Source organism: Tamandua tetradactyla, chromosome 12 (genome assembly GCF_023851605.1).
Source record: "Tamandua tetradactyla isolate mTamTet1 chromosome 12, mTamTet1.pri, whole genome shotgun sequence".
NCBI classification, from domain to species: Eukaryota; Metazoa; Chordata; class Mammalia; order Pilosa; family Myrmecophagidae; genus Tamandua; species Tamandua tetradactyla.
Window position 1 is genome coordinate 19,448,664 of NC_135338.1, and position 20,529 is coordinate 19,469,192.

Consider the following 20,529-nt stretch of genomic DNA (forward strand, 5'->3'; position numbering starts at 1 on the left):
CCCAGGCCCCCAGGCCCACCCCCAATCCCACATCCCAGACAGAACCTGGCAGGACTGTCCCCAGCTTCACACACCACATAGCAACAGTGGCAGCCAGAGGAAAAAATCCATCAGCACTCTTTCGGTGGAAAGTGACAAGAACTCATCTAAACAGTTAAGCATGAAGGGATGTTTTTGGCTTACAGCTGTCAGAGGAGCAGCTCCAGAAACCAGGGACTTACTTGAACCAGAACCACTGCCGGTGAGTCTCCCTCCCTTCTCCCACCCCTGCACCCCTGCACCCCCAGCCCCCACCTCTCTCTCCCCTCCCTGTTTGCTCCTGATCTTGTCTTTTATCTGCATGGCTTCATTCTTCAGAATCTTTCCAAATCACTGGAAGACAAGCTGCATTATTCCTCTTCAGTGACTCTAGGAAAAGGAAGATTCTCTAGACTAGGTCTCTCCTGGGGACACTGATCAGCTCTTGGAGCAACCAGCACAGCTGCAGCACCATGATCCCCAAAGCCTGGGCCCTGGGTTCACAATCCTGGCCGCTCAGTAGGACAGAGCCCAAGTACTGACTGGTCAGTGACACCGTCCACCTTCCAGGTTGCCCCAGTGCCTGCCAGCTCTGCAGGGAATAGGGAAAGATGATTTCCTAAAGGAAGGGATTTGGGGTCAGCAGGAAGAATGAATGTCTTCTCCAGGAGGTATCAACAATGCAGTTGAGAATGTAAAACAGTCATAAAGTGCGAGTGAATGTGGCAGCCCGGTTGGCACCGTGTTTGCACACTGAGACTGTGCACAGCTCAAAGCCCACCCAGATCGAATGGCCACAAGGTTCCAGGTCCCACGAACTGGCCTTGATGTCCTGCTGTCAGTACAAGTGATCCAAAACAGCATAGCATTTGTTCTTCCTTTGGTCAACTCCATTTTTAAAAGTTAACCAGGGGTCCATGGTGGCTCCTGGCAGAGTTCATGCCTGCCATTCCGGTGACCCCATTTGATTCCCGGTGCCTGTCCATGCAAAGAAAGAAAGTCAACCAGGATAATTCTAAAGTTTTGGTAACAGCAGCACAGCACCGGGAGCATAATTAACAGCACTGAGTTATATATTTGAATGGGATTAAAAGAGAAAGGTTGTATATATGTTACTGGAACAAAATGTGAAAGACAAGCAAACATGGGGCTGTACCCCCCAGTGAACTGTTCAGCAAACAGTGGGCTGCAGTTAATGTGCCCCAGCTCTAGTTCATCGTCCTTTCATGAACTGTAACAAATGTATCACACTAATGCGAGGTGTTAATAACAGAGTGGTATATGGGAAGTTGGTATTTTATGCATGCTTTCTCTGTAAACCTATAACATCTCTAAAAAAGAAAAAGAGAGTCAATCAGGAAGTCTTGAATTATGTAAAGTGGAGCGTAGACATAATACCTGTCCCTTAATTGAAATAAAACCAAATTGTTCATTTATCATTGAAAGGGTATTTGTATGGTTTCTAGTTTCTGGAAGCTCTTTTTTGGGGAGGGATAAATAACACTAATCACTTTAGATTTGATCATTTTCTAATGAAGCTGTGAAATCATTGGTATTGTGAAAAATATGCAGATACCACCACTAAAATATACTCCACCCTCTGTATTTTTAAAGTCCCTCACAAGTGCTCTTTTTCTGGAATATGTGTAAATCAAAGATGATGCTTACTCAGACTGGTCCATCAGTCAGAAAGCTTGCCTCACAGTTTTCAATGCCTTCTCGGGCCAGTTCTGTCTGCAGTGATTGTCTACAGTGATTGCTCCCCTTTGTTCTTTTCCAAACTCGAACCTGTTCCCCTGCCCCCCGGCTCTTCTTTAGAAAAGCACTGTCTGCCTCATGTGTTCTGTAATCCATAAACTATGCACTGGCTGGAAAACCACCCCCATGGAGAGCACAGTCCTTTTTACAATCACAGCCTAATTTGGGGAGGGAGTTGAGATGTGAGGGGAAAAGCAGAAATGGTGGTGTAAAGAAATATCTCAGCATGCCTTGCCTTTTGTTTGGGCAACCTGGAATCAAAGGTTAGAAGGCATCTACATTCTTTCATCTGTCCTGAAGTGCAGTGCATTTGCTATGATTTAAGTTCTCTTTTGATAGAACAAGTGACCTTTCCCTATGGTGAATTTTCCATTTATGGCATATGAGCTCATGGTAGGGAGACTGTTCTGTACATTAGACCCTTGCTCTGCACCACCCAGAAACCCTTCTCCCCTCCCCAATGCCCTCACTTGAACTGCTGTGTGTGCCCAGGTTCTCCTGCTGTCTTCTCTGGGCTCCCAAGACCATCAGTGGGCAAAGGAAAGGGCTTCAGTGGGGAAAGAGCCTCTCTGACATTGCTAAAGTTCCAAGAAACAAACTCTGTGGGACAAAAACAAAAGGAAAAATAAACATTATTTGAATATAAATGTTAAAGGATAACAACAACAACTGCAAAGGCAAAAGATGGATCTGCTAAGTCAAAACACCATGGAGCTAGGTTGTTGTGCTATTTGACTCTGTGTCCCATGACAGTCCCTCAAACAGAATGTAGCTATGATCTAAAAAGGAGAGAAACCATGCCATCTTAGGAACATTCTTAAAAAGACCAACAGCTGTGTTCTAGTTTGCTAGCTGCCAGAATGCAACACACCAGAGACAGATTGGCTTTTAATAAAAGGAGATTTATTTTGTTAGTTCTTCAGAGAAAAGGCAGCTAACTTTCAACTGAGGTTCTTTCTTACATGGGAAGGCACAGGGTGATCTCTGCTGGCCTTCTCTCCAGGCCTCTGGGTTCCAACAACTTTCCCTGGGGTGATTCCTTTCTGCATCTTCAAAGGCCTGGGCTGAGGTGTGAGTGCTGAGCTGTGAGTGCTGAGATGAGGTGTGCTGAGCAGCTTGGGCTGTGCTACATTGCACTCTCTCATTTAAGCACCAGCCAATTAAGTCAAACATCATTCATTGTAGCAGGCACGCCTCTTAGCCAACTGCAGATGTAATCATCAACAGATGAGGTTGATGTACCATTGGCTCATGTCCACAGCAACAGAACTAGGTACCTTCACCTAGCCAAGTTGACAACTGAATCTAACTACCACAAGCTGTTAAAACATGGCCTACTTTCTAGGGGACCCACTAAGTGTATTGACAAATTCCAACCTTGACACCATCCTGTAAGTCGGTCATGGTGTCACCCAAACTTATAAATGCAGTGTCAAGAAGTTAGGTAATGGGACTGTTTTTGTCTGGAAAAACAAAATTATTAACATGCCCAAGATCATCCGACAATTAGCAATTGAGATTCAAAAATCTTAGCTGTCAAGGTAGGGCTCCAACAAACCAGTACAATTGCTGAATTGTTATACTGATATTTCTTTTAGTCTCCAGTATCTCAGAAGTAGCTAGAAGTAAAAACCTAAACTTGTGGAATTGTAACCCATACCAAACTCTGAAATCTGTTCTACAACTAATTGTTGCACTGTGCTTTCAAATTTATTGTTTTGTATGTATGGTATTTTTCACAAAAAAGAAAAAAAAAGTTGATTGTGATGATAAATGCACAGCTATATGATGATATTGTGAACCATTGATTTACACTTTGGATGATCACATGATTATATGGGAATATATACTATATATCAATAAAAAATAAAAACAAAATAAAATAAATAAATCCCTATTTAAAAAAACAAAAACAACTTTCTCTGTCTCCAGAACCCTTGCTCTTAACTGCTATATGGTTGGCAGGAGTAACAGATTTCCTTATAGACCAGGATATTAAAAAATAACAAAAACAATATAAACTAATTACATTATTGCTAGTTTAGCATAACCATTTAATTATAACTTACCTGCTGTCAAAGTGCTCTAACATACAGCTATTTATGCTTATATTGTATAAATACTTTTAGAAAACATGAGCTCTTTTTGCATCCCACCTGGAGCTTTTCAACATTCAACATTGGTGATTATTAAAAATACGTAAAGTATTATTTGCATCTAAGAAATCATAAAAGCACAATCAACTGCTAATGGGACACAAGGCATGGGACTTGTCAGCTCTGATGCACCTTTTCAGTGTCTCCTGGGACAAGTTCCCTGCAGGCACCAATCTCCTTATTTAGATGGAAGGGTTTACATAGACCACTAATTTCCTGTCGGACTTCACTGGGTTAGAACTCGACTATATAATAACCCGACACATTTAAATTTCTTCCTTTCGTCTAACTGAGATGGGCAGTTAATCACATCTTATTGGTGCGTCTCACTTTTCCCTGATGTGTTTAATGTCAACGTCACACTTCTCCCCACAGTCCCTTCTGCTCTACACAGCCACGTTCCATAGCATGTGGCCTGTTCCTGTGACTGACCGATCAGCCCAGGCAGCGCCGTTTGATGCTGAAACCCAAATACTCAACTGGACCAGGCAGAGGCTCTCAGGAAATGCTCCCCTCGACACTCCGTTTATCCAGGTTGTGGACAGATGAGTAAAAAATAACGACATTAAATAAATAAATAAGTGTGGGAGGGGGGAGAAGGGGTAAAAAAAATGGGTAGATGGAAATGTTAGTGGTCAATGAGAGGGAGGGGTAAGGGGTATGGGATGTATAGGTTTTTTTCTTTTTTGTTTTTATTTCTTTTTCTGGGGTGATGCAAACGTTCTAAGAAATGATCTTGGTGATGAATACACAGCTGTGTGATGACATTGTGAGCCACTGATTGTATACCATGTATGGGCTGGATGTGTGTGAGGGTATCTCAGTTACAATATTTAAAAAAAAAGAAAAGAAATTCTGCCCTTAGAAACAAGAATGTAGCCAGCAGCCGGTGGGGGCCCATGGGGGTGGGTATGGTGGGGGCCCACGGGGGTGGGTAGGGTGGGGGCCCATGGGGACCTCGGGCAGCCCAGCAGGCAAGAGGAGCAGCGAGCAGGAGGGCAGAGGCCACCCAAATGGGACGGACCCTCAACCGGAGAGAAAGCAGCTACGGTTCCCCGCCTCTTCCCTGCGGGGGTGGGCTGGGGCCACCCACAGCCCTGGGCACGGGACCGTCTATCATTGGTCCTTCCAGCCTACCCCCTTCCCTGCCCTCGAGGGGGCTGGCTGGGTCGTCACTTCTCCAAGCTGAGGAGGGTCTGCCAACACAGCAGCCGCCTGGACCTGCCTCTCTGGAGCCGGCAGAGTGGGGAGGGCGAGGGGCGGGCTCTGCCCCCTCCACACAGGCCTGCGAGCGGCAGTGGGCTAATGGCGCAGCCTCAGCACCTGCAGCGCCCTCCGTGGCCGGGGCCAAGCTCCCCTTGGCTGAGCGGCGCGCCCGGGGCAGGCTGGGGATGGGGACGCAGCCAGAGGCAGCCCCCGCTGCTGCCCTTTCGGTGCCCCTTGTGCCCAGGAGGAGCCTGGCGGTGGTGGAGACCTGCAGGATTTGACCACTTCCTCGGCACCGGTGCTGGGGTCACCCGTTTCATCTGACTAGTAGCTCCTTTATAAACAGGGCGAGAAAAATTAAAAAAAAAAAAAAAAAAAGCAATTGCAAAGTGCATTCCATCTTCCAAGAGTTTCCTAAATGCTGAATGAAAGACTGAATTTCCTTATTAGAAATTTCATTTAATTGTGTCTACTCATAATAGAAAATTTCATGACATTATGAATACCGTAAAAATATATTCTGACCTACTCTGGGAAAGGGTCTAGGGTTCTAACTCGCAGAGTCCTGCTCCAAAAAGGGAAGTGGGAAAGCTTTTGCATGTGCAAGAGTTGTTCTGCATGTCTTGGTCTGATGAGCCCTTTAGAAAAGTTTGAACCCTTGCTCACAGCCAGCAGATGGGAGCGCCTGGTTTCTGGGCCTCCAGGGCGGGTGCGAGGTGGGAGGGCACCACAGCACCCCACAGCAGCGATAACTCTTAGCCATTTTGCTTCTTGCAAACTGTATGATAAAGATGGGGGAAGCTAACCTGGTATGATAAACAGAGAGCCCTGTGCCAAGATGAGGCTGGGATTGAATAGTCTCGGAAAGATAAATATATTGCTTTTTTTTTTTGAACTACTAGCTCTTTTTTTAAACACAAAGCAATTTCAAACATGAAAGTAATTTATTATAACATAAAAAGGTGAGGCAAATTTAAATAAATTATCCTACAATGGGTCTTTTCTTGAGCTCAAAAACGTCTTAAGGTCACCAAGATTTCCTTTTTGAAATCCTCCTTTTCTATGTTCTTCAAGGAAATTCATTCCCCAAATGCATTTCAAACAGCCACACTTGGTCTGTTGCTGGTAGTTGATTTGAAGACTATGCATTAGCTTCTGTCTCATTGACTTCTACAAGTCTGGAAATGTCAGCTTCCTACCAAATAAACTGCCAATGAAAAAGCCCTAATTGGTCCCTAAATGGAGGCATGTGGCTTCTGGCAGGATCTTGACTTTTAAAATATTTATTTAAAACAAACATTTGCAGTGCCCTTGAAAAGGCTTTTACCCCTGATTCCTCTTGACTGCCAGTGACCTTCCTCCCAGGGGCACATTGCTTTCTCCCTTGGGGATGATTAAAACTTGAGAGGCTTTTATTTATTCTTTAGAACTCTATAAGAGTTCACAGAAGTTTGAAGAATGAACCTTTGCAGCCTTGAGGTGAGCATACTCAAGTGTTGCAAAGTTCTGGCTGCGATTCCAGGAAGGGGAAGTTACATTGTTGCAAGCTCGCCTCCAAATCCTGATACCAGAATAGTGAAATTATCTGATTGGGGCAAATCCATCTTTCATCTCTAAAATTTACTAACATTTTATAATCCTTAGTGGCACTTTTCCTATATTTGTAATATAACTTTATTATATTCTACAAAGAAAAACAGTGAATTACTAAACCTGGCTCCTGAGCTTCTTTACTCTGAATGGCATACTACAGCAAGGATAAGACTGGATGGCTTTATTTTATATTAGAGAAATAATACAGATGCAAAGCTCCCAATTACCTTTGAAGTAGACAAAACTTATATTAGTGAAGACTGAATTATGCAAAAAATAGTCTTTCCAGGGAATTCCATTCTTTACTCCTCACTGTCTCAAGTTTTGGGGGCAAACCATTTCAGGCAAATTTTGTGGAAGTTAATTTCTAATTGTAGGCAGCAACTCCAGCTCATGAGACCACATGCTCATGAAGAGTTATGAGCATTAAAGAAGAAGGCAAACTGAATAAAGGCTCTGCAAACAGCCTGAGTGCTTGAGGAGGGAGCAGCTTGCAACATGGAGCTCAGTTCACACAATGGATCTTACCCTTGTCCTAATGCTTAAGTGGCAACGGGAGAGCAGCACCTATTGAACAAAGTTTCAATTCTATCTAAGGCATTATGCCATTCTTTAGGGTAATTGTAACTGAACACCAAAGTAAGCCACATAAACTTGGCTTCCCCCCACCCCCACCTCTTGTTCCACAACTAATGTTTGTTTGGCTTTAGACTAGCTAGACTTTCTCGATCCTTCCCTACCTTCTTATGTCTTTCTTTTCATCTAACTTTTAGAAAAAGTGCTTTTCTCTTCTATGGACACATCTGTTTGACCTGAAATTTCCCCCATAATCTAAATCAAGGTGAACACTCTGCTAAGTCACACTGAGAACAAACAGTAGCATCATTTAAACACACATGCACAAACACATACACTATTTTGCAAACAATAAAATGAAGTTTAAAAAAATATTCTTTGTATTATCATCACTTTACAGCTAGTTTCCTATTTCCCTGCTCCCTTTTAATATTTCTTCTTAGAGATGATCATAATCAAATGCTGATTTGGGTGCACCTCACTTTCATTATCCATGTGTTAGTTTTGTGGGTGTCTCTGTAACTTCTTTAGATTTCTAATTATAAACTTGTGAAATATCCCATTAAGTTGACAAACTGTATTTTACTTGGCTATTTACCTAATATTGGATAGTAAGTGTTGTAATAGAAGGCCCAAACTGACTTTGCAAAGAGGACTCACTGAAACTGCTACAGTGAGAAAACAATACATTTTACATTTAAAAAATATTTCCCAGCATCCTTATAGTTTAATTTAATCATCCAGATGCTTTAGATTGATGCTGTTATGGTTCTTCTTAGGTTGAAAAGCCTCACTTCAGTGGAGGAACCACCCATCCCTCAGTTCTTTCTCTCTCTCACCAATATTTGAAGTCACTGTTTTGTGGTGTAAATGACTTGACTGACATGCATCCATTGCTGAGGGAGAATGAGTTCCTCCCTCATTCAGAATGACAGCAGAGAAAGGGATAAAATAAAACATAAAGTAGACAGCATTCAAAGTATACCCAATAAGCCTTCAACACATGATGAACATCTAGACAGGAGTCAGAAAACTCTGGGGCTGGGTTTCATTTTCCTGTTTCCTGGTGATTCAGCAGGGGTGGGGAGGAGAGCCTTCACTGCAATCTCAGGTGTTAGTAGGAGTCTTCCAGGGACACCTCCGCAGTCTCATTCCCAGGTCATTAAAGGTGCAGGCTGGCAGCAACTCGACTTCGGAAAAACACACAGAACTTTCTGCTCCAAGTGAATTTTAAAAATACTCACTTGATAAAGCAATTAGGTTCTTTTTCATAATCCTTCCAGTTACTGTTGCTTTCTATATAGACCCCGGGGTGTCCGTTGACTGAAAAGATTACTGAACAAATTTACCCAAAATGCTTTGGAATGGAAGGCATTTGGAAAGACACCATGCAGAAGAAGCTATGTTGTTCTCTCCAAAACACCGACTAGGCATGGGCTGATTCGAACCAGATGAGAACCTGTCTGAGTGTCCACACCAGTCTCAGATGGGCAAGTCTTGTCTTTCCTTAAGTAACTGGAATGACAACATGGATATTGAAGATGGTGAATACTTTCAGATCACTTTCTTTCCCAATTTCTTCTCTGTTGGGAAACCCAAAGCCTTCCTTCACCTTTATAAAAAATATGTTCTATACTTCACTGCTTTTCTAAGACCTCATAATGGTTAAGTTCATGAGTCAACTTGGCCAGGTTATGGTGTCAGTTGTTAGGTCAAGCAAGCAAACACTGGTCTGATTGTTACTAGGAGGACATTTTGTGGACTTAGGTCATCAGTAAGTTGACTGCATCCATGGCTGATGACCTCCCCAATCAACTAAGGAGATTGCCTTCAGCAATACGAGAAGTCTCATCTAATCAGCTGAATGCCTTAAAAGAAGAAGTGATGATTTCAGCAGTCAGAAGAATTTCTGTCTCTACTTCAGCCAGACAGCTTCTGCTGTGGATTCATTGAAAGCCTTCCTCAGATCCAACAAAGGCTTCCGGCATGTTCAAGGAACCAAAGGCTGCCAAGTTGGCAGGTGGCCAGGGAGGTGGTGGGCAGGCCTCTGTGGATAAAGTGACCACCCAGCATGGGCTCAGGACCTCGAATGCACCCTGGCTGGAGAGGACGCCCCGAAGCTTTCATGGCGGAAGTGGGACATGGCAGGGCTGCTCACCGGGCAAACCATTCTGGAGGAGGGAGGGAGCCTGGACCCCAAACGCTTGTAGGGAGTCCTCTGGGCAGCGGAGGCACAGAGGGAGCCAGGACGGAGCAACTGCACGTGTGCACCTAAGTGTGCATGCGTGTGCCTATCTGTGCATGCGCGTAAGTGTGCATGCGTGTGCACTGGCCGGGCCAGTTCCAAGGCCTTTGCCCAAGTTGAGAACTGCACATAGCAGCAAGCCCCACTATTTAATAGGTTTTCCTCATATGAACATACCTATCAACACCTTTAAATGAGGCAGATAAGCACTCCATTGACAATAAGTAAACAAAATTAATAATAGAAAGACTTTTAAAAATTCTAGTTCCCACTCCCTCTCTGCCTTTAATTTTTCTATCTTTATTTTTTCCATTGCAATTGGGCATTCCTGCATCTCTGTGTGTGGAGTTTGTGCAAAACTGGGGAGTCCTATGGTATGTGCATTTTCAGTAAAAACGTGCTGCATCTCCAGGCATCCCTACTGGATTTCTTTACATTGAATAGCAGCCCAATCACTTCCATTCCGGGGTGGAAGGTGAGGGCTCTGCCCAGGGACCCCCCACGCTTCCCCAAGGCCTGCAGGGCCCCTGCACAGGCAGGGCGATGAGGGGCCGGTGCCTCCGCTGTCACTGTCCCCAGGAAGCAGCATGTTTCAGCTCACACATGCACACATATGCCTTGTACACATGCACACACATGCACACACACGTGCACAGGGATGACACTGAGGGGCCGGCTCATCGGCAGTCAGTGTCCCCTGGACGCGGCATGCTCCAGCTCACACACACATGCACATGCATACACACATACAAGTGCACATGCACACACATGCACATATGCACATACATGCGTGCATGTGCCCCTCCTGCTGGGAACAAGGTGATGGGCCCCAGGACCCCCGAGAGGAGTTGTCGTTCTTCACAGGCTGGCGTGGTGGTCATGGTGTCCTGGACGGTGGCCGGACAGCCCATTTCTGGAGACCCCTCCTGTCATTCCTTATTCCCTGAGGGGGTGATGATGGCTGCATCCCCACCTCCTGCCTTAGCGGAGGCACACTGGGCCTCCCTCTGTCCTTGCACCCTGAGAGCTGGGGCCAGTAATGACAGTGCCCGCTCTCACCAGCCTGGAGGAAATCTTGCTGAAATACAAGCCTGACGGTGCCAAGCTGATGGCGTGGGTCTGTAGGACAGCCCAGGCATCAGAGGCAGCAGCGCCAGGTCGCTGTGCCGCCCCACCCTCATACCCAGTGCATGCCTGGCTTTGCTGGGAGAGGCGCCCAGTCCGAGGATGGTGCTGGCCTCTTCCAGTAAGTGGTGCTCTCCTCACAGGCTAGTCTGCAAGTGAATTTGGAGGCGAATGCCCTGCCCTAAACGCAGAGAGGCTATCCCGCCCCCCCTCCTTAGCCCAGATGCCCCGCCCCTCCATGCCCTCTGCTCCTCCCCTCCTCATCTTGGGCTGAAGGGCGGGGCCTCCAGTTGCACCCACTGAACAGAGCAGATGAGACTAGACGTGTGTGCTCTGTTGTCAGGAGGCTGCCATCCTCGCTCTGAAATCAGTTGTGTGCACATTTGCACACCATGGGCACACACAAGTTAGCTCTACAATCAAGCGTGAGGGCTTCCATCCTGCACACAGGCACGGGTCCATCGAGTAGCGATATGGCACAGGGCCAGCTGCTCTTCCAGGGCACTTGGGCCCAATGCCGAGGTGGGCATCAGCAGGTGGGCAGAGGAGAGAGGAGTGAGCCTGTCTTAAAACTTCATTCACCCAGAGCAGTAGATATATCCACTCACTTTAAATGACAAGTGTCTGCAGAGTCCATGGGGACAAGGGGCAGCTGGGGGTCCAGAGGGAATATTTAGAGTGCGTACAGATGCTTCTGTGTCTGGGAATAAATAACAGCAAATAGGAAGAGAAATGTAAAAGCGATAGGAGCAGGGCTGAAGGCCAGATGGAAGAGTGAGAGCAGGCCAGGCAACTGCAGGGTGAGGCCAGATGGAGCTGAGCTGCTCACAGGGCCCAGGTGCCCCCCAAGGCCGTTCCCTGCCACCCTGTAGAGGACTCGCCGGGTCCTACAGGGGTAAACAGGTTCTCTGGCCTAACCGGGCACTGAACAGAATAAAATACTTGAACCCATAAAGGTGGAATTGTTTAGTTTTCAAAATGTACCGTGCTTTTCTTGTTTCTGCTGCATAAAGGAAGCATCTTAATAAACTGGAAAGGAACTAAAGTTAACATACACCTTTTAAATGAGGATATTCCTACGCCATCCTGTGCACCCCCCTCCCCCCAGCTTGCGCTAAAACCACATCTCCGTCATTGCTAAAACAAACCTAAAACCCAGAGGAAATCAATGAAAAATAATGACTGAATGCTGCCTGTGTGCAGGCACTTGGCTCTCGGCTGGCGAGGAGACCACTTCTGTGCCTTCTCCGCCTGTCTCTGATGTGTCCATGACAGAGAGTTCATGCCATGTGATTTGTTCCAGGAGCTCTGAGGGGCCACATGCTCCCATCACCCCACAGAGGCCTATTCCCAAAGTCTAGCACAGCCCTCGGCCGCCCTGTAGGAGCTTGAAAATCTCTTTCACTGGAAGGTTGGCCTATTACTTTCTCCAACTATTACTTTGCCAAATTTGTACTTTTCATAGTCATCAGTTTAAAAGGCATGGAAACTAGCGCATTCCCCTCTATTTCACCCAGTTGAAGCCAAGGAGAGAACACACTAGATAAGGACCCTTTCACTTACTCTTTTTTCATGGGCACCTCAGCTGCATACCTGCAGAAGCAACACTACAAAACTATGGCTTGCAAATGGATGGAGCACGATGAATTTAATTTTTTTATTTTTAGCACCCAAAAGTCATATCTATATTATATGAAAAAAAAGAAAAAGAACAAAAGAAAAGTAATGTGTGAAACCCTCCTTAATAGAAATGTATCTTAAAGTGTGATGTGGGAAATTTAAGCAGCATATTACAAGCCAAAGTGAAATATGGTGATAGTATGAGAATTTTTACACTGAATTTCCAGAAAAGCTAAGACCCATTAAAACCATTCACTAACTCTCCAAACTTGACTCTTCTATCACATTAGCAAGTCTGTGCAGTGGTCTAAGAGGAGAAAGATATTATCATTAAATCCCTTATTTACATAGTAACAATTGAAACATTCCTGCAGGCTGCAGGTTTTTTTTTTAGGGACTTCCTTGTAACCACTGCACTCACTGCATGTAACTTGCACTGCAGTTTCTCGCTTCTTCTCATTTGCCACCCAAAATATTTACTCAACATCCCCATTGTTTTTGTGAACTAATATGAACCTGGGATGATTTGTTTAAAGATTTGCTTGGCTGAGAAAAAGCAGCACCTGGTCCTGGAGCAAGAGGTGCTACCACCTTTAGAGATCCTTTCTGGGCCCAATAGCCTGAGGGAACTTTACCTTTTGGGCCTCTGGGACTTCCCTTCCTTCTCTGGAGTAAGGAAAGTTTCCAAGGACTGCCTCCCCCCATGCTTGTCGTCTCTTTTCAGTTTTGTGACTCAAGTATGGAGAACGGCATCCTATTCTGCCCTGGTGACTCTTTCTTCCCCATCCAGAAAAGCCCTAAGAGTTTTCCTTCCTGACACTGTGGGGCATGAGGGGTGCTGGACCAGGGGAGCGTGGGCACTGCCTGGTGCAGTGCTGGCACGGGCGGGTGTCCCCAGGTGCTGGTGTCCGTGCTGGCCAGACACATGTGGAGCCCGCACCCAGGGCCACCAGGGACACAGTCTCTTTTTCTGTTCTCTTCAGCATGTTTGCAGCAGCTGCCCAGGAGGCCCAGGAAATTCTTTTTTAAAAATTTTTGTGACCCAACTGACCAATCATCCTGTGAGTCTAAAAGGAAAAGGAAACCATTCTTGGAATTTTGGAATTCACTCTCTCCAAAACTGTTCACAGTGTTGGCATAGCTCCCTACTCTCTGCCTGACATGAAGCCCTAAGAGGCTTTCTGGCCTCAGACCACAGTCCCCGGCCACATGCAGGTCCAGCCCCCAGTGCCACAGCTTGGCCCATCTCTGCTAAAGTGTGGCCTGGCCTCTGGTCTCTGGAACCTTCCTGACACTCCCAGGTCATTCTCCCTGCCATTTCACAGTGCCCTATGTGAGTCCAAGGGTGCCCTGCCCCAGAGCACAGGGCAGCTCACCCTGAATCCCTCACCCATGTCCCACCTGCCTGGTTCATCGTTGAATGCCAAGTGAAGTGAAAGAACAATGAAATCCACAGAGATGTCACACCCCAAAGAACAGCAGGAGCCCGGCTCAGCATACCCCTGACTGGCTCTGGGAGGCTGAGCATGGAGGCGGCACCGCCCCTGCCCCTGACCCCACAGGGACAGCCCCACAGGTGCTGCCATCCTAGTGGAGAGAAGTAAAGGGCCACCAGACCCTGTGCTGCCCCAGGACAGCCTTAGCGGGAGGAAGCGTCTCTACCATGGAGGGCCTGGCCTCTCGTCTCGATTAATGTTTACTGTTCATGGTGTGCCAGACCAAATCCTATTAGCTGACTATGACCCTTAGAAGCCTGACCTCCACAGGACTGTATGTTGGGCAGGAACCGCAAATGGTGGCACAAGCCCGAGTCCTGCTCTCTGAAGCCAAGGCTGTCCCTTTGCACGTGTCACTTGCAGGAGGAGCAGATTACCTGTCATCCCTCCAGGTCTGGCCTCTTCCTCTCCATACAAGCCTCACACTAGCTGAGGCAGTGTTTACACTAACAGATAAAAGAAAAGTACAAAACACTCCACCACCACCTGGAATTAGCACCCTGGGTGCTGATCACAGAAGCCACCTTAGTGGAATAGGAGAGATTGCAAATGGGATGAGCCTACACGGCGTGCACATGGGTAGAGGCGGAGACAGTGTGCACACAGGCACAGGTGGAGATGGCATGCACACGGGTAGAGGTGGAGACAGCGTGCACACAGGCACAGGCGGAGACAGCGTGCACACAGGCACAGGTGGAGACGGCGTGCACACGGGTACAGGTGGAGACGGCGTGCACACATGCTCTGGAGGTAGGATTGGTTCACTAATTAATTAAAGAATGCTGGTTTCATCAATGAGTTATTTTATTATTTTTACATGATAGGTGGGCTGCTTCAGTTCTACCCAGTAAAAGAATTGTTTCACTTATTTTTTATTTACTTATTTTTACATGGGTAGGCACTGGGAATCGAACCCGGGTTTCCGGCATGACAGGGAAGAACTCCGCCACTGAGTCACCATTGCCTGCCCCGTTTTACTTCTTTTTAAAAACACATCCTGGGTTGTGCCCACCCAGGGATGCCAAAAACAAAAGCAAAACAAAGCAAACAAAAAGAAACACATCTCGGTGGAAAGGTCCTCATGGATCAATGTGTCCAAATTCTTTGCAGGAACCAGGACCGAGAGGTGGGGTTGCTCACTCCAGGTTACACGCTGGCCGGGACCTGAAGCCATGTCTCCCAGTTCCACATCGCTGCCCTCAGTTCTGGGGTGGGTGTCCTGGGAAGGCGCCATGCCCGTCGCAGCTGTGACCCATTTCCTCCTCCCCCAGCCTGGCGGGGAAGGCATGACTCATGCCCCACTTTAGAAGGAGAGCATGCGGGCAGAGTGCCAGATCACCTGCCCAAGGCCATGGCAGGGTGGGGGGGTCTCCTGCCATGAACTAGCTGGGTGGGCTTGTGGCCGCACAGTCATCGAGTCCTCACCCCCTCACAGAAGCTATTTCGAGCTGTGCTTTACCAGAGAGGAACTTGAGGTTTGGAGACGCCAGCGAGCTCTCTCCAGGAGCTGTTGCAGGAGAGGGACAGTCTTGGAAGAAAGCGTCTGTGCCGGGCACGCTCCATCCCGCCCATTGACCTCCAGACCTTTCCCCTGCAGGCCATTTCATTCTCTTGCCCAGGGCCCTGACCCTTTATTCCGGAGGCTTTGAGTCCCTTTCACATCATCCTGCCTTTGGCCGCAGGTCCTCACTGACAACTTGCCTGGTTCTGCTTTGCAAGAGCCAGATGAAGTCAGGACAATGTGCTCGCGTCTGCCTGGCACAGCCCGGGTCAGTCAGCTTCTAGGGCAGGCAGGGTGCCCTGGGCTGGGGCCTGGCCCTGACTGAGCCAGAGGCCCAGGCGCTGGGGTGGAGGAGGGGAATCCAGGGGAGGCCAGGGCATGCGCTGGGCTGAGGCAGGGGCCAGAGGAAGCAGGCGCAGCCAGTTTCCTTCAGCCCAAGGAGCCTTGGTGAAAACACAAGTGGGACGGGCCCAAGTGACAGAGGGTGGGCCACACTGCCAGGAGCTTTCCTGCAGCTGAACTGCAGAAAGGTAAAGATACACAATGAAATTTTAATTTTTAAAGGTTATATGAGTACAGTTTAATCCATATGGCTGCAGTATGAAAAAGTGAGTCCAATGGAAAATTGAGCTACTGCTGTAACTGGATTACTCTAATTTTTCTCCACTTTTGAGTGTCAGAAATGTCATGAAAAATGTCTCTATCATATCCTACAAAAGCTTTAAAAATAATTAACTTTGCTTTCAAAACCATGAGGAGGGCCTACAGTTAATATTTTGAGCCACAAAGCATGGAATTCTGGTTGTACATAAACTACTGAACATAAACAGTGCATCTTTCTGATTATTTTATGATTACTACTTACATATGTTTTGCTGCCCTTATTGAATCAGCCACGTAATGTCTAAATTTTGCATCTGAGTATGGCAAGGCAAACGTGTCAATTTGTCCATTACACAGCACCATGTGCAGTCCATTTCATTTTCTTGCATTTTACTAATTTAGATTCATGATCTCTCCTAATTTTGCTGAAAATGTGTGCTGATTTTCATTTTGATAAATTTCTTTTTCTTTATAAGACTGGCTTAATCAAAGATAAAGCATAGGCTTTTTGCCTCTGACCTGTGAGGTTCATAATGGACAACGTTCCCGCCCTGGACAGAACCGGGCCACTTGCGGGTTTGGGGAAATGGACTGCCCTCGTTTCTCCTGCAGGCGTGGGCCTTGCCTTGCCATCCCACTGCCCTTTCTCCTCTCCCTGCCTCCCTCCTGCCACCTCTCAGCAATCGCTCAGCAGATGACCTAGTCCTACTTCCCTGAAAAGTATGAACAGGCACGCAGGAGACCCTCGCGAGTCCTCCAGGTCACCGCGTCTTCCCTCCCCCTGCCTGGAAGATGTCCCTGCGCCCCGCGCCAGCACTTCCGTGTCCGCGGGGCGTGTCTCTTGTGTGCCCCCATCTTGTCCACGACCGGCAGCGACTTCTCCCAGCGCGCCCCATCCCTGCAGCACCGGCCTAGTGCTCCCTCGGCCACAGGCTGCCCAGGGGTGCTCCCTTTCCATTTCCGTTAACCGCCGCACCTCCCTCACCTGCTCCTGTCCAGTCCCAGCACCTCCGTGACCTGTGCCGTGACCTGCGCCCTTGAGCCCAAGACAGAGGAGTCCCCTTCACCCTCTTTCTGTCACTCCCATATCTAATCATCAGCTGGGGCCGTTTATCCACCCCACGCTCATCCCTGCCCTTCCGCTTCTCTCACTCCCACCCCCTCCACTCCTAGCCAAGTCTCCACTGATTTATTTTTGCCTGGGTCACTAGAGTCCCTCCCCCGCTTCCTGGGTTTGTTGATTCTATCTTACTCAGAGGCAGTGTATTCCCTACACAACAGATAAGGTCATCTCCACAACGAAATCTAAGAAAATACATGATGAACGTCTCTGCTTAAGATTTTTCACTGACTTCACAATGAGCTTAGACTAAAATCCAAATCCCTCACACTGGCCTACAAAACCCCATAACATTTGGCTCTTCCAAGGCTGTGTAGGTTACATACTGCACACCTCCAGGTGCTGCCGCCTGGGACTTATTCCCAGCCAGAGGGCCGCTCTCCGGCATGGGTTGAGCAGGCATCGGCTGCTTGCTGTCACCGGACCTGATCCTAAATCTCGACACTCTTATTATGACAGAACAGTCTTGTTGCCTATTGCGTTTGTTTGTCATTCAGCACATGGAAGCAACTGTGCTTTCTCCAAAAATCGCCTGTGCCTAAGACCTTGGCCGCTCCCACCACTGCCCAAGCCCTCATGGGTGGTTTCATGCCCTGCAGCTGTGGGGCACCTGCTCAAGGTCACCTGTCCCGTGACCTTCCCAGTGGGGGCCACCTGACACACATGCCTGGGCCCCTCGTCCAGCACTGGCCCAGAGGGGAAGGTCCGGGCCCCTGTGCTTTTTGGGCACAAAAAAGCTGGCAGGCCACTGTCCCCCCAGGGGCCCACTGCAGGCCAGAGGGGAGGGCAGGGACCGGGCGAGGCCCCTTCAGCCGGGTCGGGACACAGAGCCAGGTTTTCAGAAGACAATCCAGAATCCCCCTCACAAGGTGTCTAGAGGCGCAGGCAACTGGTCAGAAGCTCAGCTGTGGTGGAGAAAGGTCCCAGGACCAGAGCCCCTCCTGCCCAGCAGTGCTCAGCCCTGAGGCTCATCTCGCAGGGTCTCCCCAAGGGTTGAGGAGGTGTGCACAAGAGAGGAGGGAACAGTGCTCGGTGCTGGCAGATTGCCTCCCCAGCTCACACAGCAGCTGCCACCAGGGAAAGTGGACAAGCGGCCCTGGAAACAAGTGGCTTTGGAAACACACAGCTCTGCCAACTGTGTACACAGCCCTGAGGTGGAGAGGGCTGGCACCCCAGACCCCAAGAGAGGCCGCCTCCTACCTCCTAAGATTCCCCTGCCACGTCTCTGGCACACCCTCGGGGACCAGCAGCCCATGTGGGCACCAGACATGGGCCCAGCTGGGCAGTCAGCAAGATGGCATGTGACCCCTGCCAGCTGAAATTGTGCCTCCTGCCAGCTGAAATTGTGCAAAAGTGCCCCTGCCGGGCTTTGCCCCACCAGAATTCAGAAGGGTCTGTGATGCAGGGAGCCCAGAAGCAGTTCCTGCCACTGCCTCTTCTCTGTGCCACCCAGGAGCACTGAGCTCTGCTGTAGGGTTGGGGCTTGGCCGGCCTTTCCCCTGCAGCCCCCTCAATCACCCCTTGCTCTACTGCTGGGAATGGGAAGGTTGGAAACAAATGCTAGTGTTACGAAAGAAAAGATACAATGGTGAAATGCACATGACTCAATGTTGGAAACTGTATTTCTTTTGGAGGGTAAGCCAGGTTGCAAGTAAGTTTTTATCTTTGTGTCCCAATCATGACCATTAGGAAGAATATTTGAATATTTGGGCTTGAAAACTGAGCTGGTTGGTACTTGAAAACCAAGACCAATGATAACAGTTCATCATTTTTGGATGCCAGACACATGAAATCCTCTCTCAATTTATTTTTAGTTATATAACAACTCATTATACTCATTTAGGAGCCAGATAAATGGGCATCTGCGAGGTTGAGATGCCCCCAAAGGCACACAGCTGTGGCCATCAGAGTCCAACCCGGTGCTGGTCTGACCTCAGGAGCTGCACCCGTCAGCTGTCCCCTGTGCTTCCTCACTGCCTTCCCTGCCTTCCTGTCACCTGCAGTGGGGGAGGCAAAGGTGGCTCACATAAATCAGTGTTTTGAACTATAGAACTTGACAAACACTGCTTCAGTTTTCTCCTAGCTGAAATAAGATGTTTTCAGAGTATAAAGCATACAGGGAATGAAGGATGGAGGGGCAGAGAGGGTTTGGATATGGTTCATCTGAAACTCTCTGTAATTCACTGCTTTTTTTATTTATTTAACTGTGCTATTTCTGGGGGAATAGAGAAGGCACAATTTCTGCCATCAAGTAATTCATGGTGAGAGAGAACGGACAAACTGAATATTGCAAAACACTGTGATAGGAATGTTATAGGGGAGAGAGTTCAGAAAAGTGGAGTTGTAACTGAGAGTTAGGATTTAGGAGGTGATTGTGATTACTGCATCCTAGATGTAAGAATTTGAGAATTTTGCTACGCAAAGGAGGACTCCAAGAGACGTTCTTTCATGCAACATGCAAGGGGTTTATTTTCCACACATGTGTGGGGCTCGCTGAACACGCAGGAACCGAGAGCCCCTTGCCTGAGCTTGTAAAAGTTTTTAAAAGGGGTAAGATGAGGGGGGTGGGAGTCGAGCATGGGTCACAGGTGCTGTTTTGCAAAAAGCAGATAAGAGCAGCTTTACAACAAGCACTTTTAACAGTTTCACAGCGAGCATTTCTTGAGCATGAGTCATGGGAGTGGCTATTGCAGATAGCCACAGTTTTACAACAAGTGATTTAGGCGCAAGGAGTCAGGGGGGGGAAGGGCGAGAAACAGATAACTGCCCTGGGAAAGTCTCGGATTGTTTATTTTCAACCTGATGGGGCTCATAATTCTTTTCTTTATAATTCTTAACTCACACCAAATGCATAGCCATGAATACAAAATGACACAAATGCTTTTGCTGGATATTTCAGAAGCTAAGATATATGTAAATAGCTAAATTAAGCAGGAAAAATTAGCTACTGTTAAGCTTTATAAAATTCCCTTTTACACTAGAGACATTCCTTTTTACTTTCTGGTATCTCGGAGTCGCCTGAGGGAAATACCTGAAATCATTAAACTTACCCAGCTGTCTTGATCTCTGATAATGACTCTGCAGCCTTTATCTTGTGCTCTTGTGACTGTAAAGACCTCATGACTGACCCTCACTTGTACCCATTTTTATGGGTTTTTCAACTTTAGAGTCTTGTGCTCACTAAAGACAGCCCCTAATATTTATTAATATTATTACTAATCCATCCCAAGTCCAAAGTCATCTTGATGACCGAGACCGGATCTAACCAGAATAGGCCACCTGACATGCGCAGTAGCTTAGACAGTTAACCCATAAGTGGCCTGGACCTCATTATAATATTAAGCCACACCCATCATCCATGAAGGCTGCCATCTGCTCACATCCGCTGCGTGGCTAAACTGGTCATCAACCTGCACCCGCTGTATAGTCAGAGCACCTCTGATTGCATCACCTGGAGCATTGCGCTCATTATCCTAAACCTGCCCATCTTTTAACTGTAAAACTATCAGAAT

The 20,529-nt window shown here is 47.5% G+C and overlaps 1 long non-coding RNA gene across 1 annotated transcript; it reads right to left on the minus strand.

Moving 5' to 3' along the window:
- Positions 1-317: 317 nt before the first annotated feature.
- Positions 318-20,263, minus strand: LOC143651251 (uncharacterized). The gene is made up of 3 exons (XR_013159929.1): positions 20,068-20,263; positions 2,247-2,376; positions 318-996 (listed from the first exon to the last, which is right to left on the minus strand). It is a non-coding gene; the product is annotated as an uncharacterized LOC143651251 (long non-coding RNA).
- Between the last annotated feature and the right edge of the window lie 266 nt (positions 20,264-20,529).